Source organism: Thunnus thynnus, chromosome 18, assembly GCF_963924715.1.
Source record: "Thunnus thynnus chromosome 18, fThuThy2.1, whole genome shotgun sequence".
Lineage (NCBI taxonomy): Eukaryota > Metazoa > Chordata > Actinopteri > Scombriformes > Scombridae > Thunnus > Thunnus thynnus.
In genome coordinates this window covers 9820759-9847865 of record NC_089534.1, presented here as the reverse complement: position 1 = coordinate 9847865, position 27107 = coordinate 9820759, and the positions used below count along the sequence as shown (strand labels likewise).

General features: G+C 41.9%; 1 protein-coding gene across 5 annotated transcripts in view; it reads left to right on the top strand.

Annotated features, from left to right (window-relative positions):
• LOC137168930 (neurexin-3b) overlaps window positions 1-27107 on the top strand; it is a 293090-nt gene that overhangs the window by 142004 nt on the left and 123979 nt on the right. The window lies entirely within an intron of this gene.

Here is a 27107-nt window from a genome sequence, read left to right as displayed (position 1 = left end):
TGCATCACATCAGATACAACATGGCAGACCAGATTTCTTTTATATTTATTATTTTTTTTAAAGAAATGTCTCCCTTGCTGTAAGTCTTCCTTCTGCTTGACAGCTATCTTAACCAAATCAAGCTCAGCGGATTGATCTATAGGCCGTAAAAGGGGAGACAGATAAAGACTTACCACTTCCTGTGGTGACATAATCGATTGTAATCAGTCTTCTTTGGCTGAAACTGTCAGCATGCTGCTGATTTAGACCCCTGATTGCATTCTGTTTGGGCAAGCAAGCGTGTGGCGTGCATGTATTTATGCATGCATCTTTGTTTATGCGTGTTTGCTTGTCGTGTGCATTTTCGCAGCGCCCTGTGCGTGTGCACATTAGCCGCCGTGCTGTCTCTGTTTTATCCCAGGCTATTTTCAAACCTTGTTCGCTTCAACATGCACGCTCTCCCCTGCCCCACTTCTTGAAATGTCTCTGCGGCAACGTGAACCCCACACTCTGCAAGTACCGTTTGTTTTCCCTCCTCTGTGCCCTTGCTTTGGTGAATTGAACCTTCTTCTCACTGAAGCGTCTGCCACAATAAAAGTATCTTCCGTCGGAGGGGTAATGCTTTTGAAAGGCTTTGCGTGCGTATTAGAGGCAGGCTTGGGGAACACACTGGGATGTCATATGTGCCATCCTGGCATGAGACAGAATGGCTGAGAGTGCCAGAAAATCCTTTCCCCCCCCCTTCCTTTTGCTACAACTGCATACTGAGCTGATTCACCTGAGCCAGGCAGGGTATTTGTTTGTTCTAAATGAATATTTTACTAAAATGGCGCGGGTAATATACTTTTGGCTGGTTTTGTTCTGCTCCGTGAGTGGTCGACAGTGATGATGGTGGTTTCCTTCTTCATTATTCACCATGTAGTGTGTGGTGAATGTGTGTGTGTGTATGTCAGTGAGACTGGCCCCGGGCTTTTGCCAGCCCATTACTCCCTCACTGTTTTTTGCGTGTGTGTGTGTGTGCGCACGAGCGGGGCTGTGTGTTCAGGCCTTGCTGATTGTTTCTCTGTCGCAGGGACCCTCATTACTGTCCCCACACTGTCACAAGCATCTGCTCCCCACCCTCCCTCTCTTTTCTCCTCCTGCCATGCGCTGCAGTCAACACCGAGCATGCCCCGCGCTGGTCTGACATGGAGCGAGAAGGGAGAAAAAGATTGTAAAACACATAAAGAGACGAGACATCAAGTAAGAAAGGAGAACAAAAATTTGGGGACATGGAAGGCAGGAACAGAGGAGTGTGTCCTCGCTGTCGTCGTTTTCGGCAGGTTCTTGGTGGGTAAGCAAACCTCTGATCAGGCTCGGATTTAGCCATCTTTGGACAGAGATTGGTCTGTGGCCTTAGTCTGACCCCTGCCCAGCAGAGCCCTCACCCCAGTGCACCCCTGAGAGAAAGGCAGCTTTTACAGTGATGTATTGCATGACCCTGTGTGCAGTAGTGAGGGGAAGAAGGGGAGGTCAGGTCTTAAAGGGGGAGAAAGTCTGTGTGAGGGAGAGGAAAGGGAGACAGAGAGAGAGAGAAGGCGTAATGACTGTGTCAAAATTAGCCTGGCTCACCCAGAGAAAAACAGCAGCATGTGTTACTAATGATTTGTTCCAGTAAAGCCCAGTGAGAGGGAAAAAAAAACAGGAAAGGGCACAGGAGACTGAAAATGAAGAAGAGGATGGAAGGGAAGACTTTTCTCACAGCACAAATTGGAAACACAGCTCTTTCTTTTGGTCTCGCTTATTAAGGATTGCAGACAGGCAGACACTTGGAAGGCTCAGTTTTATTAGCGCTTAATGGCTCGGAGGTCTACAGATCCGAGCTGAATATGAGTGATAATGCTATTAGATCAAATATGGATTCTTTAGATAAAGATCAATTACACATTACCCTAATTTTATTAACAATTAACACATTGTTCAGCCCATTTTACAAAGTCTTAGACACAAACAAACTTGTGAATAATAGATCCGGCGTGGCATAATTTCAGTTCACTCATACAGATCCCACAATGTACATATTTTAAGAGAATCATTCTTTCAAAGGCTTTTTCCATATGAACAGCCGTAGACCGACCGACGTGATGGAACATCCTATTTTAAACATGAGCTCTTAAACCTACGACTAGATAATTATTTAATGACCTCGAGGTGAAAGCCATCCATTATCATAGCGTCAGCGAGGCATCACTTTCTGCCGCCTTCATGGTGGCGTTGCTCTGTTTAACTTGGTCTAATTTTTCAGAGATGCAAAATGAAAGTGATTAGGCTTCCCCCCCGGAGACTTTTTTTTTTTTTTTTTTTTTCCCTTCCATCATTTGAAAAGAGAGAAACCCTCAAGCTTTTTTTTGCTTGCTTTTTCAAAATCAACTTCTATCCGCGTCCACTCGCACCCTCCAAATCTGAGAAGGAATAATTGAGAAGGGAAGGGGGGGGGGGGGGATTGTGTCTAAAAAGCTTTTTGTAGCTGTTAAATCACGATTTATTATAGCAGTCACTGTACAGTAACCAATTATCACATGCTACCGGGGCCAGCTCTGCAGGTAGTTTTTTTTTTTTTTTTCACCCACGTGCCATATTCTTTTCATTAGTTATGAACAGAAAATTTGTTGAGATTGAAAGTAAATATGGGATATTCGTTCTCTTGTTCGCCTACACACCTAAAATTATACATTTGCGGCAGGAAATCAATGTTTTATCACCTGTATATTATTAGCTCCTTGCTATTAGTAACGTGATGCATGTTGTGGGTAATGCTGTTTGTCAGAGTAGTATTGATTAGTAAGTCACAGGCTCTAAGGAGGATGGAGGATGATGGCAACCATTAGCTATGACTACACTCATTAAATAATAAGAGAGGGAAGAAATCAAAACGCAGTGCTGCTTTTATAATGAGGCTGATATGTAAGAGGTCAGACCAGACGCTGAGGTCAGACATCATATGAAAAAACGGCGTCATCGTTGCGGTGTGAGTAACCTAAAATGCATCAAATATTGAACATTAATGGTTTGATAAGTGAGCTAAATCACTGTTTGGTACATGTTTGAACACCTGTGGTAAAAGGAAAGAAATGGTAGAGTTATATATCCAGTGCAAAGTGTAAGTGACTGTCCCTTCTAAATCATTTTTATAGTTGCAGTGTATCTGCTGGTTGTCTGATCTTAATGCTAAAGCATATACCAGCATGAGCACAATAAAACTCTGCAGACAGATTTATGTAGCTGAATAGATATGTCCCACTCTTCTATGGTGTTAGTTGGCCACTCTACAACGAGCTATTTTTTTTTGCCAACAATCAACCTCAACTCGTCTCACTGCCACACTTTGCTATCACAGTTACGTAAAAAGGCCACATTTAAAGTTCCAAGAGTGGTGAGAGATTTGGTTTTAAGTTCCTGCTAAATCCTGAACATTGGCATTGCAATTACACACCCCTGCAATGTTGTAAAAATAACCTCCTCGGCTAAGGTATTTTGGCCTTGTACCTTGTAAACTAATGGATTCCTCGTCTCCTCTCTGCCTCCCCTTCATTTCATCCGACACGTTTTTGTGCGAGTTAGTGTAATTCAGCAATAAGTGGCTGACGGAAAATCCTCCGATTTCTGTCAGATTTCTGGATAGTACTTTGGAAAGACTGGCGTCCATTTTTTAATGGTTAGGTATTTGATTCCAACTGGGGCAACCATAGCTAAAATTATATTCCAACATGGTACTGCGAGTCACTTTGAATGAAATCACCCAGTGAATAGCATGAAAAGTGATGATTTGGTATCTTCCTGCAAGAGTCCACCGGCAATAGTGCCACCCGAGCCTTTCTAATCACAGAGGACATCCTTGGCTGCTGAAATATTCCAACGATTTCTTCATCTCTATCTCCTATATATCTATCTCCTATACCGTTTGCGCAAAGCGACCTGACTTCTCACAGCACGTATTCAGAGACTCCTTGAGAAGCAGCATAAACTACCCTCTCTGGCAGCTGACTTCTGTCTTTTATTGTGGAAACTTTCTCTTTTTTTTTTTTCTCTCTTGATTTGGTTAACTTTCTCTTCTCTTCTCTTCTTCAGACACCAGAGACTGTGTGGAATGTATTTTGTCCTCCCACTGTCACCTTAAGGTGTCTCTGCATTGACATAAGCAGATGAGTCTTGCTTTGCTTTTCTTGTAAATGCACCCAAAAGCATGTGCACAAGTGCTCAGAGACATGAAGCCCTGCTTATGCCTTCATTCGTGGGTCATTATTTCCACATTTTACAGAAGGTGGATTCAGGTTGTTATATACTGCACTGTACTGATGGGGCGGAGTGCATGGGGGTGAGTACTCTAATTACATTTTTTACAGCTGTGTGCCACTGATGTAAAGCTAATTGAATAGAAGGAAAACACTTGTATTCTTTCACTTTGTTGGTGCCACAGTGCTGACCTCTAGAGCTTACATCATGATGCTGACCTTCTGCTAACTGCCCCACTGTACATTCGGGGACATAATTCGTGGGACGCTCAGCAGAGTCAATATGCTCTTTTTCTGCTCCATTTCTGCTCGCCTCCTCTGTGAATCATCAGCATCGTTATATAAATGACTTTAAAACACGTTGAGACACCATCAAGAGAAATTACACACGATTCCTGAGTCACGCCTCATTTAATGGGCTGGCTGATTTTGTTTGGGCTCAGCAGTGTTGCTATCCTTCGGATGTTCTGTATCCCCAGGACACGTTAGCCCAGCACGTGGCGGCTGTGTGTTTGTGCGTGTGTGTGTGTGCGCGAGCGTGTGTGTGTGTGTGTGTGTGTGCGCACGTCTATGCAGTGTATTCTAGAGAGAGGCTTGATGTGTGTCTGCATGAACATCCAAGTGGGGTATGTAAATCTCTGTGTATGAGGATTAAATGGTTGAGGGGGCTGCTGTGAATTACTGCTAAATTTCAGTACTCAAAGGTTAAGTCTCTCCTTTCGCTTCAGGATAGTTCAATTTATATTAGTGAATACTCCTGGCCTCTTTACCCAGAAATAAATACTGATGTGCAGCTTTTCTAAGAATGAATTTTAAAAAGTTAATTGGTGCATGGAGATAAAAATGGATCCAGTGAAACTGTTGGGGTGTAAAAGTTCAATTCTTGTTTCTTAGCAATAAAACTAGATGGTGATTTGTATGAGATTAAGTTTTAAACGTAAAATTATTTTACTCTTTCTGAACCCTTTGCCCTCTGCTTTTCTCAATCAGAACTGGCCCTTTGTTCGGTTTCAGAAAATATGTTTAAACAATGATACGCTTTACTTGTAACTTGCTGAAATGATGATGTAAAAATGTGGAAAGTTACTTTGGAGTGTTGAGACTCATCCAGGGGCTTATTGACTGTGAAGACGCCAGGGGAAAGATAACGCTGTGGAACAGATTGTTCTCTGATAGTGACTAATATGTCACATAAAGTGGGCTGTGTTGTGTGAATACATGTGGCTTATTTAATAATAGGAAATGCAGTCATATACTCAAGCACAGTTTCCGCTACACAATATGTAGTGAATAAATGCCCTGTGGATATGCAATAATACTCAAACATAAACTTCTGGTGGTGTGAAACCACCATTTCAAGATATTCATTTAATTCCAAAATTGGTTTTAGTGTCTCAACCAGCTTTGGTGAACCTCTGACTTTCCTTCTAGAGCCACCGTGAGGTTGACAGTTTTGGTTTTTAGTGAAATTGAAAGCTATTGGATTGATTCCCAAGAAATTTGGTACAGATATCCAGGGCACCTTCTGGTGCAGTGATTTTACATCTAGCACCAAAAACAGACCAAAATAATCACTTATCCAGTGAAATATGTCCACATCTGCTAGATGTATTGGACCAACATTTGATACAGATAAAAAACACGCCACTATTAGACATTTTTGGTTCAGAATTAGATATTTCCACAACTTTCTCATCCCCTAAGGATGAATTGTAATTATTTTGGCAATCCCTTAACTTTTCTAGTGCCATCATCAGGTCAAAGCTTCAGTTTGTACAATACTTTGTGTTTAGTGCTAATTAGCACATGCTAGCATGCTAACACCCTAAACTAAGATGATGAACTTGGTAAACATCATACCTGCTAAACATAAGCATGTTAGCATTGTTATTGTGAGCATGTTAGCTTACTGACATTAGCCCGTGCCGTGTCCACATGTTAAGGACATTACATTATATCAATTCAATTTGAGTTTAATTACATCGAACAGCAGATTTTGGCTTACATGAGGTGTCCACGTTTGCTTGATTTCCATGCACTTCTGTATTATTAAATGCTACACTGGGTATATTGGAGTGTTTAGAAAAATTCCAGTGTACAAGTTTGAAACTCATAATTACGGTAACTCCAATATGACATGAAGGCAGCGTAGGTACAGCCTCAGTGAGCTGCTCGCACGGCTGCAGACTCTTGTTATACAGAAAATGGTCAGCACTGAGTTGAGGGTTGAGACATTTTCAGATGATGAATATTGCATTTTTGAATTCTCTATGTATCGTACTTTGAAACAGAGATGATAACCCTAAGATGTTAAACTAGGTCCTGATATTTTTTTTTTTTTTCATTTCCAATCTAAACTCTGAAGTTACTTTTGAGATGTCAATAAGGATTCAGTTGAGAGAAACTCAATGAAGCTTTTCAAATGGCTGCCTTGCTATTAATTTTAGCTACATCATGTTCCTCCCCTATCTCTCCAGCCTTCCCACATCTACTACAGCACATTCTCTCTCGCTGGGATCTGTTGTGATATCAGATGAAAGAAACGATTTTCTTTTTTTTTTTTTTTTCTCTCATGTCCGCCGCTGCTCTGGAAGCCTCTTATCATCATGTAGTTTTCTGGTGAAACCATATCTGCTTCATTTGTGTGTGTGTGGCTGCTTGTGCATATGTGTGCTCAGCATCCCAGCGATGTTACATGCTCATGTGAACTCCAGTGGCGAAGATTGACAGCTGAGATAGATAATCGCACGGGGATGCAAGTCGGAGTGGGGCCATAAGAAGGGAAATGATATGTTTAATACATTGAGATTTGACAGATTCAAAGTGGGGAGACACATTATTTGCCATCTCTATTTCCCTGCATAATGATGCTGGCAGAATACGTTATGATCTCACGCCATATATACAGTAGCAGCGCTTCGCTTTACGTAATTTCAATGGATTGTCTTGACATTAACACAGTGTACCATCCTGATAGTCACAATACATTTGTCCCAGAGTGGCTTACTGTAAACTATGATGCCGTAACGTCTTCACAATAATAGTCTATGTTGTGCAAAAGTGCGCTTTCAGACAGTATCATTGCCATCTACATGCATGTGCATTGAGGGACATGCATGCTTTCTGGTAATGACATTAAAATTGATAACTCCAATATTCCACTTCCACAAATTGACTTCCACAACCTTGAATTTAACCCTCTTTCATATTAAACCTTTTAAGACATGGGTATTTGTTACCTTGTACATTTTTATGCTAAATACATTGCCAGCTAGCACACTACATCATAGTATTTTCAGAACAAAAAGTATCAGTATCAGTGTGAAACCGAACATGCTCCGGTTGGAGTGGAGATTATATTCCACTTCTCTGTTTCAGCTAGAAAGCAAGTTGAGTGCCTTTTTCTAAGTATATATTTTTAAGTATACATTTCCCTCTGTAGACACAGTACACCTGCTATGATCCTTCTCCAAACCCAGAGCTGTGTTGATTGGGTCTGAGCAGTGTGTAATGAGTCCGTGTGTACCTGTAGGGAGCAGGCAGAGCTTGCACACTCCGAGGGGTCTGCAATCAGGAGGGCAAACCTGTAATTCTAACTTCTGACTTCTTTGGACTTTGGTGCGCGCAGCCAATTCTGTGTACGTTTGTGTGTTTGTGCGGGGGGCCGTAAGTGGCGGTTATTACAGGCTGTGTCCCTGCCATTCACTGTTAGGGCACAGGGGCGTCTACCATCTAATTTTGGTCAGCACCCCAATCAGACTGCTCAGGCCATCTCCTGCAGGGCCAGCCACCTAGGAGGCGGCGTGAATGTATGTATGTCTGTGTGTGTGTGACTTTGTGCTCTTGTTGTGTTTTTGTGTATGTGTCTGTCTGACCTCCAGCTCAACCCTCCTCAGTATCACACACACCTCTAGGAACCGCATTGCCAATCTGGACGACCATTCATCATTTCCATATTGTGGCCTTGATGAGAAAGGGTTTAATAATACATGTGCAAGGAGATAAAATCAGGGGAGAGAAAATTAATATTCTCTGGGCTTGTCAGGCTCATTTAAGCAAGCCCTGTGTTTCGTTCTGTGGCCTCTGACACAGATGATTGCGTGGGAAGCTATGCAGTTTTTCCTCATAATTACTTTTCGCCATGCCGCTCTTGTCCATTGTCAGCCTCAATAAGGTAGAGGTCTGTGAAAGAGAGGATGAGAAAGCGAGACAAAGAGGCAGAGATGTAGGCTACGGTGCATGTCTTATTTCAACCTGAGTCCCTGAACGTTAGAACCAAACACAATCCTCCTCTTTAAAAATACCTCACCGTGCTTCTCTTCCTCTCTCTTATCTACATATCCCTGCTCCACAGTGGGAGCCGGTGATATGTCCAGTGGCTATAACTAAGGCTTGATCCGCTGACAGGTTTGTGGAACTAATTACACCAGTTCAGATTTACTGAGTTAATTAAGCGATTACAGTCAAAATATCAAGAATGGGACGCTCTAAGAACTTACTTACGTATGCTCTTCACCCCCTATAAAGCATAAGACACTGATAATGTTCCTCAGCCCATCACAATCTTTAGCAACTAGTTGTGCCTCGCCCCATGAGAGACCTCCAACAGCTCAGCCTCTACCGCTCTTTGCAAGGTGATCTTTGACCAATCGGATGTCCCAGGTGGACATCACTTGGGTTTTGGTGGTGCTGATGATGAGCACAATCTGGTGAGCGATCCAAGAAACCTACAGGAAAATAATTCAGATCACAATTTTACCTTTGATTTCACTTTTGAAAACAAAAAAAAACATCAGATGACTTTTGCTGTCGGAACTTCGATTTGCATACAGCCTCATGCATACTGATGCATCATGTTTTCCACAGCACCAGCATCATGGCACCAGACCAGTACTTTAATGCAAACGAGTTGAAGGTGATCATACACAGGAGTACACCCATAGATACACACACAAACATACATCAGTGCATAAATATGTAATACTTTCAGGAGATATATGACTGCATACATATAAAGCATTCACATGCCTGGCCGCTGTTACGCATCCGCGCTCTCCAGGGTCCAGTGCACGTACAGCAATCAAGCAAAAAATAATAGAGCAGTAATTTACTAACTTATGTGACAAATGCCCTCTTCTCCACGCTTATCTATTTTACTTCATCTCAGTCCATTTTTTTGCTGCATCCAAACAGCAGAGTAAAAGCAAAAAAAAAAAAAAGTAGGCTAGGAAGCATATCTGTGCACAAGCCAGAGTCATTTTAATTGAGTGTGCTGAGCGATGAGCCTGCTTGGAGGTGCTTTAATTTGCAGGGATGGCTAAACAGATGTAGCATCATAAAGTAATGTAATGGATCCCCCCCCCCCCCCATCCTTGGCATGAATGCACGCGCATAAGCCTGGGTAAGTGATGGTAAACTGGAGGAATGAATGGGAAAGAGGATTTTTACTCTAAAAATACTTAAGTATTAAGTTTTGGATGACTCAGAAGCTCAGTTGGTAAATACTCCACACCTAAAAAGTGATGATTGACAACCTTCACTGTGGTTAGAATATATCATATGTATGTAACGTGTGTACATGTGCTGCATGTATGCATGAAGCATTTGTGCATAATATGGTGAGGAGTGAGTTCCTTTGAAGTATGTTTGCATGCATGTTTCTCTGTAAGGGTGTGAAAACTGTACGTTTGGGCTTTGACGTGTTTTTCATGCCTTTTCAGTCTCAGTGTGTACATGTACTGTACGCGCCCATTTGTGTGACTGTGTGTGTGTGTGTGTTTCTGTGCTTGTCAGCTATGCAGCGGGCTAGATAAATCCAAGGTTAACTGTTACCAAACCAGCCTTCAGGCCATGGCAGTGTAGTAGACGCAAGAGCCATGAAGTGCTCCCCTAAGAGAGGCTGCTGAGCCCAGCTCCAGCTGTCGAGCTGCAAAGACGCACACCCACCCCACATTCCTGACAACACAGACATATGTCACACTCCCTGTCCGAGCCACGTTGGGGGAACTGTGGCGTGGAGGAAGTGGCACGCTTTCTCTTGGCCAAAAAAAACACTCAGCTGTGCCACGCGCAGGCCGGGTGCAAGAGGCCATGTTGCACAGTAGTGTTGTTACAGGGATTTCACAGCATGCAAAAAGAGACACACACAGGGTAAGGTTGGACGTGATCCCCTCTCTGTCAGCAAATGAGAGCTGGCAAGGTGAATGCCGCGTGTCGCTGCCTTGGCTTGCCAATGACAGATGGAGCCCAGGTGCCATTAGGAGGACAAACGACGGCTTCATTAGGACGTGCCACTGGCAAGTGATGAATGCTGCTCTCTCCAAGCCATATTTGGAACGAGATAAAAACTGGAAGAGAGGTGGGAGATGCTATGTAGGTTGTTCAGAAGGCAGCTTTGTCTTCATTTCAAGTCTGTGCTTTTAGGCCATGTTAAAAAGGAGAAAAAAGCTCAAATTCCAAGTGTATCAAATGTGGTAAATTACATCAAATAGCTGAAAGGGAGTCAAAGGATATTTTGAAACAACCAGCCTCAGTAAGAATTATTTTTGATGTTTGTTTCCTATTTAAAAGATGTTATTTGATGTTATTTTTGATGCAATTACTAACATTGGGTAGGAGCCAAAAGCAGCATATTACTGGTGGTTTTATTTTTATTTTATTTTTTACTGTTTTTCAAGGTTGCGAGTTATGCGAGTTAGAATTTATTACATCAGTACAAAATGTCAGTCACCTACATTAATGAATGTAGGAAAGTAAACCATATGGCAGAGAACCGTAGTGGAGCTGTTGGTTCATCGTTTGGTCATGCACAGCACACTTCAAGAGCACATCATCATCATAAACATCATAAACAGAATCCCCTGCCTCTGCTCATAGAAGGAGGCAAGACAGGAAACAAGGAAGGGGGGGGGGCGGGGGGGGGGGGGGAGTTGAGGGGGCAGAGAAAGGGCAAAGAAAAGTTAAAGGGGAAGGGAGGACAGGGGGGGAAGGAGCTTGAGAAGAGATCACGAGAGACAGAAACGGAGGGAGAGACTGAGAGAGAGAAGGAGGGGGAGGTAGCTGTGCCACGGGCCACAACGGCTCTCCTCCCCACTCACATCCATGTGTCACCTCACCGTGTTGCAAATTAGGCTACACATGCTCCCCGGAGATGTCAGAACATATATCTTGGCAGTTGGCTTGAATTTGCATAGGTGCACTGTGGTTTGTACTTTTTTTCTCATCATCACCTGGAATCTGTGCATTTAAACACACTGAGAATTTAATTTTATGGTATATATTTAGCTGCAATACTAATATTACTATGCGTATATCTGTTTTTGTAGCAACCTTAAACTTGACCGACTAATTATTTGTTCTAAGCTGAATTAAAATCCAAATATAGTGAACATTTCTTGACTTCATTGAGAAGTAATCAAGTAGTATTTGGTACATCATAATAGTCTCTTAATATGATATTTAGAGCTTTCTTAGCAAATAACTGCCATTAGTGATAAACATATTCCTCAATCACTGCCTCCTGTTATTTCAGCAATAAATTATGTTTCAATCACAGTTTTCCCTTGGAAACCTCGATGTAATTTGACTTCATTAAATCTGTAATGTTAGGGGAGAACTCATGAAAGGAAAGCAGAGAGCTGAGTCTGCCTTGTGATTCACCCCCCTGCTGCTTAAGAGAAAATGTGTTCTTTGATGTGCTTAAAAGAGGCAGGATACCACATTTTCTTTATAAATTCTTTCATTTGTTATATATCTGACTTTTAACAATTTGAAACTACAGTCACCTTAAGCTGCACTCGGGGGATGACGGGCACATGATTCGGGATTGATAATTGTTTGTTTCTCTTTCTTTCTCAGCCCTCCTCCCTCGCACGGGTTCCATCCTGGGAGGCAGGTGCTCGGGTTATGGTTAGCGTTCTGCATTGTGGGCTCTGATGGGACTGGCGATGCATTATATTGTGAGCCAGATATTGCTGTCCCTTAGGCTGCAGTCGGACGGGGGGGGGAAATGGATACTGCCTGTGCACCCTGCCCAGGGATAAAGAGAAAGACAAACCAGCAGAGCGAGGGATCAGCCAAAGTGTTATAATTGTACCTGACACCTAACCCCCAAGACCAAACTGACTTCCCATAAATTCGGTGTTGAAATCATAACAATAATAATACTCATTATCCTCATCATCATTATCGCATAAGATATTCTGATTGAGTACAAAAAGAAAAGACATTAGTGGCCAACCAGCTGGAAAATCACAATCACTCATTCTGATGCTGAAAAGACTAGTTTGCACACATCATGCTGTGGTGTAGCTGTTAGACTAAGGCAGCCTTGTTTATACTCGTGCGAGGCGCCGCGGCACGGGCCTCTGCGGATGACGTGCAAGCTGCGAGCAAGCACGGAGGCGTTTATGCTCAACACGTTGTTTGTTGCAGTATTCTCCAAAATGCCAGGTTGCGTATGAACAAAATATTCCATGAAGAAGCAAAAAGTCAAGAGTGTTCCCAGAAGAACGTCATTAACCCAACATGGCACGCTGAAGGCAACGCAAGAGGAAACGGTCTGTCCGTCCCTTACGTGCAGAGAGACGTCTCAATGGGGAATATAGCTGTATCGTGAGGACGATGCTTGCTATCGATGAGGAAATGCACCTCAACTACTACCACGTTTCAGCATGTAGCATATATGACCAAGCACTGCGTCAACTTGCAGAGTCTTCATGCTTGATACAAAAGACGCAATGATGTCATTTTTGGCACACTCACCCTCGCACCACAAACGTCAAGCATAAACCTACCTTCAGACCGGCTTTGAAAGTGGATGGCAGTGCCGATCAATGGCGTTTGTTTCCATTACAAAGAGCCATTACAGCAGTCTGACATGTGGTTTGGATGGCATGTCTGAGCTTATTGGCACAAACAATTTTGATTTGGATGGACAAAAGTCAGCCAGTGTGGTGGCAGGGCAGCACTGTTATTTATTTAACACCTCATGCATATTTAGGTCACACATGCACAAAGAAACATGCAGTCAGATAAGCACACATTTTTCTTAGTTTGGTTTTTAGATAATAAGAAGTGCTGCACAAGAGAAGAGTGGCACTGGTAGGCGTACCATTGTTGTACAATAGCAAAGGGAAGATAAAGTCTTCAGTTTGGTATTTGATAGATATCTGGTTTATTCCAAATACAGGTTGAGAAAATAATACATAACTTGACTTCTATGTGTTGCATAAAGGGTTTAATACCTAGATGCTGGTATTCACTGGGAATTCTCACTAAAATCTACTCCCTTTTCTAAGGAACAGTACCTGCGGGAATCTTGGTTTGTTTATGTGTATTTGTGCTTGAAATGTTGCTGTTACAAGATATAAATGGATCACTGCAGCTTTTCAGTCGCAAGGGGGGGTCTTTCAATTACTTCTCATGCTAAAATGGTAGCTTAACCTTCAACAATGTGGCAAATATTATTTTACAATAAGTGTAAAATCAGTATGCAAAAACTATGCAGGCAGTTCAAGAAGTAACTTAATTAGCCATGTGCAAAGCGACATTCAACAGGTGGAGCATCAAGTGCATAAGGTAGTCCCAATGTTCAAAGTCCAACAACACCGCCATATAACCACTCAAATGTATTACAGAGTATACTGAAAAACATATCCTCTTATGAATTGGCATTATGTTTTTTTCCCAGAAATTACGTTCATATAGGATGATTCTGCATCTTATAATTTACATTCGACGTCAACCATCAGTGCCGATGTAAGAAGTAATATGCCTTTCATGTAGTGAAAATCATTCCACAATCTTTCCCTAACATTAACTAACACCATGGTTACCATGCGCAAATATTGTATACAGCGAAAATTTGAAAATGGCTGGCACTGAATGTAATGTAGAGTTCTGCGGAACTGGCTGATATCTTTACTAAAATATATAACAGCAATCCAATGAATATGAAAGAATTTCACCCACAAATGAGAATCAATGCTATTTTAATTTAGTGATTAATTATCCAACGTTCTATTTCATATCAAACTTATTCCTATGGTGAGAAATTCCAGTTTTCCCAGGAAAATAGTGATATATATTCCCTGAAAGAAACTATTTTAAAATCACAGACAGTCATATAGTCATACTTACATCCCTTTTGTCCCTGAAGGCCCAAACTTCCCCTGTTGGTATGAATAAGACTGTTCATCACTGACATGCCATATAAAATAAGGATTAAAAATTCTCAACATGTGATACTTTTCCCTGCTCCCTAGGCGACAATAATACATCTGAATTCCACTCAAAGAAACGAAACGAAAGGAAAAATGTTCAAAGTTTCACCATGCTGATCTGTGTGACTTACAGTATATCTGTCCTACTTTTCTGTGCAATTCAACAGGATGTAACTGCACTGCCAGTCACAATTTTCAGCTAGTGTCTTATTCTTCTCCGCTTCTATAGAGATCACAGCCATAGCAAAACCTGCTTTGGTCTGCTTTGTGCTGTCTGTGACAATCACAAGTCTTTCAGCCTCCACATCATCACCAGATTACAAAGCTGAAGGTTGCTTTTGCTGGCTTATATATATGTGTGTGTGTGTGTGTGTGTGTTTGTGCACATGTGGCTCTCCAAAGGAAGCACCCATGCAGTGTCTGGGCCGGCCAGGTGTTGTGGGGTGACGGTGGACCTATTTTCCAGCTGGCTGCTCTTGTTAGAAGTCTGCCGGGCACACAAATCACAGGGATTGATTTTGCTCAACCACAGTAAAAAAGGAGAGCTGTGATTACAATGCATGCTTCAGCCAAACTTTAACAACTTTCAAAGTCTCCTCTCCTCGGATCTGTTGTCCTCGCCCTTGCTTCCTCTGCCCTAAATAAACATGTTAATTTTCAGAAGATATCCAATTATTTTCCTGCAGCAAGAGGTGAGCTTGAGGGGAAGAATTCTAACTTTTGAGGATGACATGATGAGTAGCGCACTCGACTTAATATGCAAATGTAAAGACTTTGTTAGGTGCTTTGGATAAAATCAGTAATTTAGTCCAGAGAATATACTGTACCCATCTGTGACATACTGAGTTTGTTAATATATGAAGCATGCGTTCAGCTAAGAGACAACAGTCTCTTATTGTTGGGGGTTGCCCCTCTGTGTCAGGGTTCCTTCAGGCTGACAGTATATTCCAACACACAATCAAATTTGGCGTCTTCTCAAAGGCCGCCGAAATGCTGTCTAATATGGCTCGGCGAGTAAATGCCAGTATACTCATCGTAACTGGAGGTCTGTTCATTTAATGATATCCACACCAGATAGAGCTTGTGAGTTGGGGGTTGGAGGAGATAAAGTCAAAGACAGCTCCCTGGAGAAACACACACAACTCTCTTATCTTTTTTTTTTTTTTTTTTGCTACTGAAAAAGAAAAGTCAAGTAAAGTGTTTTTCCCAGGGAAGCATCTTTGACATGATGGAAAAGTTGGAAACATGCAGCCTAGAGGTCTTATACGAAAACACAAACAATGACATGACATATTTGACCAATTTTAGAGCTGACAGTGTATCGGGGAACAGCAAATTGCACTCAAAAGTTTGGATGCAATCAAATCCAAATCTGGCCTTTTGCTTTGGTTGCTACAGTAACCCTCCATTTTGCCCACATGATCAAAACCCCTGGTTGCTTTCATGCCAGATGAAAAGGCTTCACCTGAAGGGCCAGTCATTGAGGGAAGAGCCTTTACAGCTCACTGACTGAGTGGCACCACAAGGGGCTCATTCACCGCAGCATTGCTCTTCATCTTCCTGGCAGTTTGGACAACTTGATTTCTTCCTGGAGGTCTGGTGAACAAGTGTGTATGTAGCTTCTGAGGATGCTCCTACAGTATGACGGCTGCTTGGCTATCACAAAAATCCCTCTGAAGGTATATGTGTTTGATTTCCATATTAATAGGAAAAACTGTCTCCTGATACTAAGGTGTTTTCTCAATTCTGGGGGCAGTCCAGCCTCTCATTTCTGCTTGTAGTGGCACTATATAAGGCGGTCCCTTCTCAGCCTCTAACAACATGTATCTCCTCGACCTTCTGCCAGAGCCCTGTTATTTAGTCTTCAAACCAAAGCAGCGTTGGTGTTGAAATAACTGTTATCAATATGCCAGGGACATCTGTTTCTACATTTAAACTGTTTTTTTTTTTTCTCTCTCTCTCTCTTTTTCGCGTGTGTACATGTTTGGTGTTTTTTTTTTTTTTTTTTCTTTTGCTTTTGTTCCTACACCGCAGTAGTGTAGCAACAGAGCAAGAACTCATAATTAATCCAGCACATATAATTGCATTTCAATCCATCTGGGTGCTCTCAGAACGGCGTGATTCTCCTGCATCCAGATGTGTCTATTCCATCACAGCCTAATAAGCCTCCACAAATCCCTGCTTAAATGCAACCTGAAGATGAGAACAATGAAAAAAACAAAAATGGAGGCTAAGTAGAAGGGGAACTGTAATCAATTTGAGTCGCTAAATGCTTGTTTGGATAAGACACAAACATCAAAAATGATTTTTTTTTCCCAGCTCAGGCGAGCCTCGGTTGTGATGTCGAAATGTTGTTTTGATTCGCTGCCATTTGAGCCTGTTGTTTCTCACTTGTCCGTTTACACGTGTACTTACAGTCTGTGCTTTCAGAACCTTGACTCCATTAAACTGTGAACTGTGATCAACATGGCACTCGCCTCTTTAACACCTCGTATAGCCGAGAGGTGAGGAGTGGGCCAAAGAGGCTAAAAAAGAGCAGGAGCGAGAGGAGGGAGAGGAACAAGAGTGAGCGGATGCAGAGGTTCGAGGTTCACTCAGGGTAGCACTTTATCAGCCAAGCGCAGCTCCCCTTCACCAGATCGGCCTTGTGTGTTTACGTGCAGAAAGAGGGACTATCTCAGGGCTACAGCTCGAGCTCAGGAGGGGCTACGTACGCCTGCCCCGCTAGCGCACTCACTCAGCATGGAGTTGAGGAGTTCACCCAGCAGGCTGAGAGTTGCTTCTGATCCTGTAATATGTAGAGTGAACCCCGGGCAGGCCTACCGAGAGCTCAGCCGCAAACAGCGCCGAGCCTAGCTCCCCGTGTAATGCTCCTCCCGTCACCCCACGCGCTCCCTGCCACACGCAAACACACATCCATAATAAAGATATTCCGCACTCTGTTTACTCCTTCGCTCTGCTCTTGCAAGGTGAAAAAAGTTGAGCCATGAAATCGCTGGAGATGAGCGGGATTGTAAGTTGGTGTGGGGGTTAATTATTTATACTGGCTCAGACTGGGAAAGTGTAAAGTGATGTGTGCTAATGTCTTCACAGGTTTATTCAGTGACAGATTAGCTATGCTCCAGGCTTTGAATGTACTGTACATGACTTTAAACACAACTAGACTTTGCAGCATGAACTATATAGATATACAGTATATACGTATATATATATATAGATAGATAGATAGAGATATAATAATGTTATATCTGTTAGAAGAGAAAGAAGCCCACTCAAATGGAGGGAAAATGAGCTCCCGTTCTCTGGTCGCCTCAGGCTATGCTTTGGCATCATTGTCCCTAAGTGCCCAGAGCCTGGTGTGAATGAGAAGGAAACAGACAGGAGAGACACTGAGATCTGACTGCATGGAAAACTGTAGGAGGAGAGAGACAAACAGAGAGGCTGAGAGTGAGTGAGAGGGGACCGGGTCTGTGTGAAAAATCATATTAATAAACGTAAAAAAAAGGCAGGCAGGAGACCCAGACAGCAACATGCTCGGCTACAACTATAACATGTCACTTACGTGTCTGTGTTTGTCTTCACAGGCTAAACATCACACTGATTATAACCGAGGAACAAACGTGTTCGCAGCTTGAACTTTCAAACACAAACGCACTGTACAAGCCCTCTCATGTCAGTTCCTCTCTATCAATGTTTCATGTGAAGTTCCTTGTGTGTTCCCGCTCCTGTGTGTGTGTGTGTGTGTGTTTTTTGTCTCCGCACCATTAGTATCTGCCTGAGGACGAGGGAGATTTTTAATGTGTGGATCTCGCTAATGCTTCTTCTGCAGTCGAATGGTGATTGCAGTCCTTTGCCCAGTCCTTTCATTCGTACCAGAGGACCTGGCCTCATCAATGATTGAGCATGGGCTTGCACAGAGAGACGAGCAGCGAGCCGACAGGCGGGGAAGGCTGGTTTTATTCTCAGCGCTCTGTGTGTGTGTGTGCATGTGCGCGTGTGCGTGTGTGTGTGGGCGGAACAGAGGCCATTTTCCAGCTGAAGAGACACTGGTTTACGTTTTGACCGGAGAGACTGGACAGAAACAACACATCCTCATAATTAAACAACCAGACACTCCAGAACAACCCTTAGGAGTGTTTTCTAATATAGCACTTTCCAAAACCATTACATATCACCCATGATGAAAATGATCACTTGAAACGTGGTGTTGGTTAAAGTTACTACTTCCTTAAAGTTAGGCAACCTTTTTGTTGTCATGGCGACAGTAAACACGACAATTGTAGTTACCGTTTTTAAATAACTTCGGGACAGTTATTTAAAAACGGTAACTACAATTGTAGTGGTTGGACACCGGAAGCAAACAGCGGTTTCCTGCAGCTACATCTGCTATCTAACCCGCCTCCTGCTAATATTGAATCACCTTACGTCATCTGAACTGTGTCACTTCTCCAGGTCATAATTATTGCGGCCGCTAGATGGCATCTGTCACTCAAACGCAACTATAGGTAGTTTTTGGCGATTGAATTTTCAACCTATACTGTGGTTTTGAGGGGATGGACTGAGTAGAAAAGCTGGCTTAAGAACGATGAGGCTAAACAGAAAATGAGGTGTGTGTTTGCGCTCCTCAGCTGAGCCCTACTGTTATCCAGCACAAAATACTACTGAATCCCAAAGGTGTGTGTCCGCTCGCACCGGCATGTGTGTCAACGCACACCTTATTGCTATCTTTGACCTCATCAAGGCGAGACAGGCTGTATTGGCGGGCTCTGGCGGTGAAGCGTTGCTTGCTCTCCTGTCTGTCATGGGCCCTGTGTGGCCTTGCCAGGAGGGATGCGTGCGTCGATGGATGCAGATGGCCTTATAATGAGAGACAGGGGAGGATGGATACAGTCATTGGTCTTAATGGAGCCTCGCCTTTATTTATGAGACAAGACGCTGTGGTTTCCTAACAAAAGAGGGCCAGGGATAATGACATCACTGTCAGTGTTATACCCTTCCCCACACAGAATGCCATAACTCCTCCTGTCAACAGGACAAGCATATACCGTGTGCTGATGTGTGCTGATGGAGGCTCAAGTGTTTGTGAGGGGTGTGTATTTACGTGTGTGTGTGTGTGTGTGTGAGTTTGAGTATGCAATGTGTAGCGGGGTTTGTGTGTGGGTCCACTCAACAGGAGCCGCTTTATTGGCCCTGTTGGCCTTTTTTTCATTTCATGGACGGGAAATCTTTAATTTGAGCCTCGCTTGCTGTCACCCCGCATCCCCTCCGCCATCACTCCGCTCCGCACAGCTTCACGTCCCCCCCACCCTCCCCCTCCCCCTCCCCCCACAAGTGAAAAACAATAGTGGATCAGCTATGTGGGGTGGCAACCTCAATGGTGGCACATTTCCTTTTAATTTTCACCAATGTGGCTCTGGCCCTGTTATGACTCATGGCCTATAGGAATGAAATAATGAGAACACTGTACCTGCATGATGTACAGAGGAATAAAAGAGTTAACTTCCAGACTCCGAATTAAATGGATTTTTCTTTTCTCAAGTACAGTCAGTTCATTTTTCTTCAATCATTTACTTATGAATTAGTTCAAAGGAAACATCAATCTTAGCCCCGAGGTGCACTTTAAGGCTCCTGAGTCTGTGATTTTGAACTCTTGAATAAGCATTTTATATTTCTTTTCATGCACGTACATTATTGGCTAAATTCCTGGCATTAACTTACACAGTATAAGTGCATTTCATGCTGTTCAAGTGCTTAAAATAATATTAAAATCAGATTCTAGCCCAGCTGCGCTTGACCATTATTGATATACTCTACATTGAATATAAAATGTAGTGTTTAATATATCACCGCGCTGTAGCCGGTGTGTGTTTACAGACTCTGAGAACCTTTCAGGTAGCCTTTGCCTGACTACTTATCAGCCTCTCACATTTTTATTCTTTCACTGTCTGCATTAAAAGCACATGTGAGCGAGGGAGAGCCAGAGATGCACAGAGAGACACAGCGAGCGAATGAAGCAGAGAGCGCGAGTTCAAGGAGGCTGACCTCACTCGATACGCTATTGATCTGCTCGTTTGGGTTCACAGCAAGAGTCTGACACTGGAACTTAACAGCTGAAGGCTCCATCTTGAGTAGCAGATGTGAATAAGACCAACTCCATTGGCCTCATTTTTTTGCTGTTGTGTTCTACATAATAAAAATCTACAGCAATGCAAAGGAGTGTAAATAGTATATTGTGGATCCTTCAGCATGTATCATACTACACTTACTTCGATCTGATCTGTATCCATGGCAACATTTTTTGATGTTTGTTTATACTGTACATAATTTATGTTTACTGTGTGGTTGTTCTGTCTCTGGATGAGGATTTATGTAGTGCATTTGAGCATGAACTGTCCTTTTACTTCTGTTTGCTTTAAATCCATCTGCCTTGGCGTAAAAAACCGTTTCACCCCGCTAACATTTCATTTTAAGTGACGGGTTGCTCAGCCACTATTCTCTCCAATTTCTCTCTCCCCTTCTCTTTTTGTCTCTTTTTTCTCTCTCATTTTCCATCTCTATGCCACTTCTTATGTGCAAACTGAATATTCAACATTTATGGTTTACAGAGGCTGCCATGTATAATTCAGGCGTGATAACTTCCCTGATGAATTGACCTTGAGGCGGACTGAGGCTTTTGATTACACTTCAGTAGCCTGATGCTACAGCTGCTTGAAGGTATAGCATGGGCTATTTAGGATCCGTTGGTCGCCTTTTTCTGCTGATGTGCACCATCTCCTCGCTATCGGAGACGGACATGGAGATGCATGTGTGTCCATGTGTCCTCACTCACTCACTGTAAGAACTATATATATATAAGTGTCTGCATACACATGTTTTTTTTTGCATGTGTTTGGTTTGACCAATTAAAGGGGTCTGCAGCAGCCAGCCAGACAGATTATAAGTGTCTAGTCCTAATACGGAGGAAATCAGTAAACGCACAGTCTGCAAGAAGGAACAGTGGGACAAGATTTAAACAGAGGAGCAGGGATTGGTTATGAGCCAGCTAACTGCTGTTGACAGCGCTGTATTCTCCATAGTTTGTCAGCCCCACTTTGAAGATAGATTATTGTGGATTAATGCAGTCTGCAGACTTCTAAGTCTATGACAGTACTCTTTGGCAAAAAAGGGGCAAAATGCACTTGAGGTGAATTAGATCTATAGCAAGTCACATTGATATAGTTGATTTTATTCAATGTTTTATTTTGTTTTTTTTACTCCAGGAGGAAAGAATTCAGCTAACATAAAACAATGGTACATGAATGATGATTGGTTTCCGGCATGATAGTTGCTGTTCAAATGTTTCAGACTTTCTATCTCAAGAATGACAGCCCATGGGAGTAAGGGTTTATTTTGTTTTCTCCATAAATATAAATGTATACAGTTTATTTTTTATGAATTTGGTTTTAGAGATAAAACCTCATGGCAGTTTCCTGCGAGGGATGAGCTCAGATTTGCTCACCTGAAAGCTCTGTGAGCCAGTTAAATTTAAAGCCTATTGAATTATTGTAAAGGTTACTGTCAAGCTAACTTATAAGTTTACCTAAGCTGTTGTTTTAGCTCTAAATGCTTGATTACCCAAACAAATGTACTTGTCAGAGTGTTGATTTCCACTCGTTGGTGTTTTCGTGACGTTGCGTTCGTCTGCTCAGTCCGCTGGTCTTCTAAATCCATTTACTCCAATTTGCACACCAATGGGGGGAAACCACGTGTTGCGCTGCCCGGGGCACCACTTACAGTCACATAAGGCTATGCTGTTTTAAAGCCTGCCAAGCTCCTCCAGTTGCTGCATCTTCCGTCCAATTGTGTGGAGTTATGTAGATGACATAAGATAACACAGTCAACCGTGGCATCCCTGTGGCAGCGTCTGATGTGTGCAATATATGAGAGAAAAATGATAACGTGAAATATCTCATTCAGAAACAGGATAAGTTTATAGTTTTTCAAAGATGACAGTTGGTGTGACGATTTTCAATATAATTGGAGGGAAAAAAGGCTCATTTGTTTCACTGAGTGGACAAATTTAAGGGGGATATTGGAGGGAGACTGTGGTAAAACCCCATGTTTGGGTAGTTTTTAGATCTATAAATAATCTGATCTATGGTAGTTGTTATCAGGGTGATGACTAATGCCATGACTCGAAGGAAAGCGGGTGACATTTGAGTGTAACATTTATGTTATAAAGCCTCAATCCTATGTTGTAGATTCTTGAACAAATCGTAGCTGGCAGCTTCTCCTGCGAGTTGTCAACCTGAAATGTTAGTCTGAACTCTCTCTGGGCGTCAACTCTGCTGCTTCTCCTCTGCAATGTGTATTATTTTTAACAGACTTTCAAAAAGATAATCACTCAATAATACACACATCAAGGCGTCATCCTTTCACGATTTGTGCTTTGGCTTTAATGCCATGTGATTATTCCGTACGGCTCCTATACTACAGAGCAGATTTAGACGGGAGGCTGTAACGGCATATCAAGTGCTGTGTGGTAGTTTGTTACGCCTGCTGCACATGTGCAAACATCTGCATATCATCGCCGTAGCTCCATTTATCCTCGCAACATTAAATCCATTTACCTCTTGCATGCCACGAGTCTAAATCTGGGGCCGAGTAATTAAATGCCATTCTCTTCCTCCATTAGAGAGATAATTAAGTAGGAAACCGGCACTCGTCTCATTGCTCTTTTATTCGGAAGTAAATGGGGGCTGGGATGGGGTAGAATAGATGCTACCTTGACTGAAAATCTCCTGATTAGTGGAGCAGTCTGCAATTTCTTCAACTCTGTCATTCAGCGTGTTTCTCTGTCTTTCTCACTCTGGCTTTCTTTGTAATTATCTCACTCTCTCTTTCTGTCTCTTTTTCTTTGCTCTTGTACCAACAAGCTCATTTGGTATGAATAAAACAGACGATTCTCTCATCATGTGTTAAAGAGATCTAGGTTTCATTGCACCTTTCGTGTAAACAAATAGCGTCAGCGGTGGCTTTAGGTGTCTCTCATTGATTAAAGACCATCTGTTCTGTACACCGGTGAAGGAAATCAACTTTGTGATCTTAATTTGACAGTTACAATTCACAGTCAGTCACAATCGGTGACATTTTTCACAGATGGGTGCCAGGGTTTCCATTTTCAGAGGTAGTTGCTAATCAGAGGTGGGAAGTGGGGGGAAAAAAAAAATCCAAATAAATATGAGGAAACTCTCACAATTGGTGTGAAATCCAAATCAACCCTCTTATTTTAGCACAAGAGTGCTATTCCGTTGGGGATTATTGGAGATTAGGATGCCAGTGAATGTAGAGTCTAAACATGCAGAGGAATCCTGTTAACTATCTAAAGAAGCATGAAGGTAGTGTTAGATGAGATGAGATCAAGTGATACCAGCTTCCAAGATAAATATTCTTTGAACATTCAACCAGCCCAACTTGAAAAAAAAGTAATACTTTTAATCTTTTTCAAAGCTAACTTTGGACTTTAGGTTAATGAAAGCAATTCATGGTGTCAAACTACTTTTATTTAGGTTTTTTTTTTTTATGAGGAGCTCATTTCATCATATCATGTCTTTTTTTGTGATTTTCTTTCATTTTTTTATACTTATTTTATAAAAATGTTTTTTTTTTAAACACCGCAGTAAATAGCGAGTCTTTGATGAGTACACGCTGTGCTAATTTAGTTTAATTTAATAGTCGCAATTTACACAGATTACTAAAAATAAAAAGAGGAAGAGGCTCACAAGTTAAAATGAAACCTTTTGAACTTTGCAGTTTCTCAGATACAGAAAAAAAGAAAGGCTTGTTCCACGCAGAGGTTCTCCAAATTCATCTACATTTACATAAAGGCACGGCAGCTCTCCTTTCTCCTCTAAAAGGCGAAAAAGAATGGCTGGATGCAGCATAACCTAGGCGTGAGACAAGGTAACATGCGAGTATATGGAAGCCAGTGTCTTTTTAAAAGCCTAAAGCTGTCGTCAGCATGCACAATGTTCAGAGACATTCAGGCAGATGTTCCTGCTCAGGCTTGATTGCCTTCGCCAAGGCCCATCAGGGATTGCACTTAGCCTAGCTAGAGCTGGCAAAAAAAGACACAGAGTCCCAAGTTATTTTAGCTATGCTCAGTTCCTCCATTAGGTGTAGCTGAAATATTGACGCTGCTCGCTCTTTTCACTGCTTTGCTCCATGTATCTTGCATATCTAAGGTCAGAGATTAGTTGGACTGGATTTCTGTGTTATAGCCCATAATAGCTTTTGTCTTTCTTGTAGCTGCTCAGAGTCACATAGCGTTGCCTGATTGTATTTGCAGGTCTTCAGTCCTAAAAGATTTTTTTTTTTTAACCTCTACAATTTCATTACATTTACTGTACCATCATCATAAACTAATGTTGTGCTGATAAACCATTAAAACCTTAAAACCTCTATTTAGCCAACACATGTAGATTTTTCCATTTCCCAACCATAAAAATAGTATCTTGCATTTAATGTTTCACTTATTATAAACGTGGTGTAAAGCAGTCTCAATGAAGCACTTCAGCAAGAAGAATGAACTGCATATATGATGTAAAACAATGAGCTGTGGAAGTTGGAAAGACGCGTGTGTGTGTGCTAAAATATACATCAAAGTACAAAACAAAGGCAGTTATTGTTTTTATGCTGTGCTCCTTGATTCCTGTTAGTTTAACAGTCAATAATCATGTGGTATCTGCATTTATAAAGGATTAACAGCAGTCACAAAAATAAGAAAAAAAAAATCAATAAGCAAAAACAATACTAAACATACGTTTTATGAATAAGAGCATATGGAAATTATCTCACCTGATAATTTGAGCTTTAGACACACAAGTGTGACACAGAATCATCTGATCTTTTGTGAGCACTATAACTCCTGTGAGAGAAAACAAGTGGTTTGAACTCCATCAGATTTATTTCTCTACCACAGATGATTGTCCCCGAGGTGTGTGTGTTTGTGTATGTGCTCATATCTTGTTTATCTGCCTATCAACAAAGGCGGGTGAACACATCTTTTTATCTGCTCATATCGCATGCCTAGACCCCTGCCTTCTGGGAAACTAAACTTGCCTCATGCCTTAAAGGTTAAAATTGAGAAAATGATGGCCTTATCTTAATATTTCAGATGTTTAACGTAATATTAGATGTTAACATTTAACAGGAAAAAAGGTTATACTGTTTTGATGTATTATATACAAGCCAAAGCCGTATTCCTGCACAAATCATATTTTGTTATTACTTTGTGTTTTGAACACGTTACAGCTCAGTAGTTAGCATGGATTACAGCAAATTTTCAATTTATTTACCTCAATGGCAGAGAGGCCTTTATTGAAAGCAGGCTTATATTAGAGATAGGCTTTTATTTTTCATTCCCTATGTTTTATATACAGAATTTCCTATTTTAGCTTGAAGACCTCCTGTTTTCTGATCTGCTCCCATTCTAATTTGCTGTTTATGGGGTTTGCCGTTAACACAAAGTCAACATTTCCTCTCCGTGTTTACCTGTTGTATTTTTAAAAACAGCATTATAATACAACAGACTCATGCCATTCCCCCTGTGTTTAACAGAAATAATGTTACCATAATTAAATTAAATCAGTTCTCCTCTGCCGGTTTTTCATTTAGTGTTAAAGTATTCTCAAACCTCAACGCTTCCTGCACATGTTTCATGTTAAAAGCCCTCTAATTAAAAAAATGCACAATACTCACCTTTCCTCGTAGGCTTTTAATGTGGAAAAATGTGCAGGAAGTGTTGCGTTTGACAGTATCTTAACATCAAACGAATGGTAGAACTGATTTGAATGAGTGTAGAGAGTGAAAACAGTATTTCTGTTCAAAAGGAGTAGTGGTGAGTATGGCATGACCATGCTATTATAGTGAGAACATGAATACTGTGGAAATGTGCATCATGCTTAATTGTTGTGTACTTTATTGTTAGTGCTGGCAGACTTTTCCAGCAGAGCAACACACTATAATACAGAAGGTAGTTTCTATGTTTTTCTGATCCCGCTTACAAGGAACAAAGGTATTTTACTTACAAGGCTTGTAAATGCTTATTTTCTATGTTGCATTTCATATAAACCAATTGTGGATCCAGCTTTAATTGGCGAGCCGTGTGTCATTACAACTTGCTTCCAGTGTCCCTCCTGCCATTGTCATATTATACACCTCTCCTGAAAGTGACCTAAAATCCGTGCATCCGCACGTGGGGCAAGGAGACAGCGCTGTACAGCCATAATTACTTTGCTCCATATTCATGAGAGAGAGCGCTCAGTGTGAAATGTCAGTGTTTCCCCACATTGCTTGGTCCTGTCCTCAGCCAACTCTAATTGGACCGGCACAGGTAGCCTAAGCGAAGGGGAAGATGGAAGCAAGCCTGGATTGTGGTCAAAGGGGCCTGTGGTTGAATTTTATCACCCCGACGCAGTATCAGCACAGAGTCTCACCAGGGCAGGATGGCCAATATTCAGCTACCTTGGGGTAATTAAAAATGTCCTCCGTTTAATTTACACCCGGCTGCTGAGACATGATATCATTATTGCAATGCATTATAATTCAAGGTTATTATGGTTCTGATGTGTTTTAGAACAGGCAATCTTAAGAT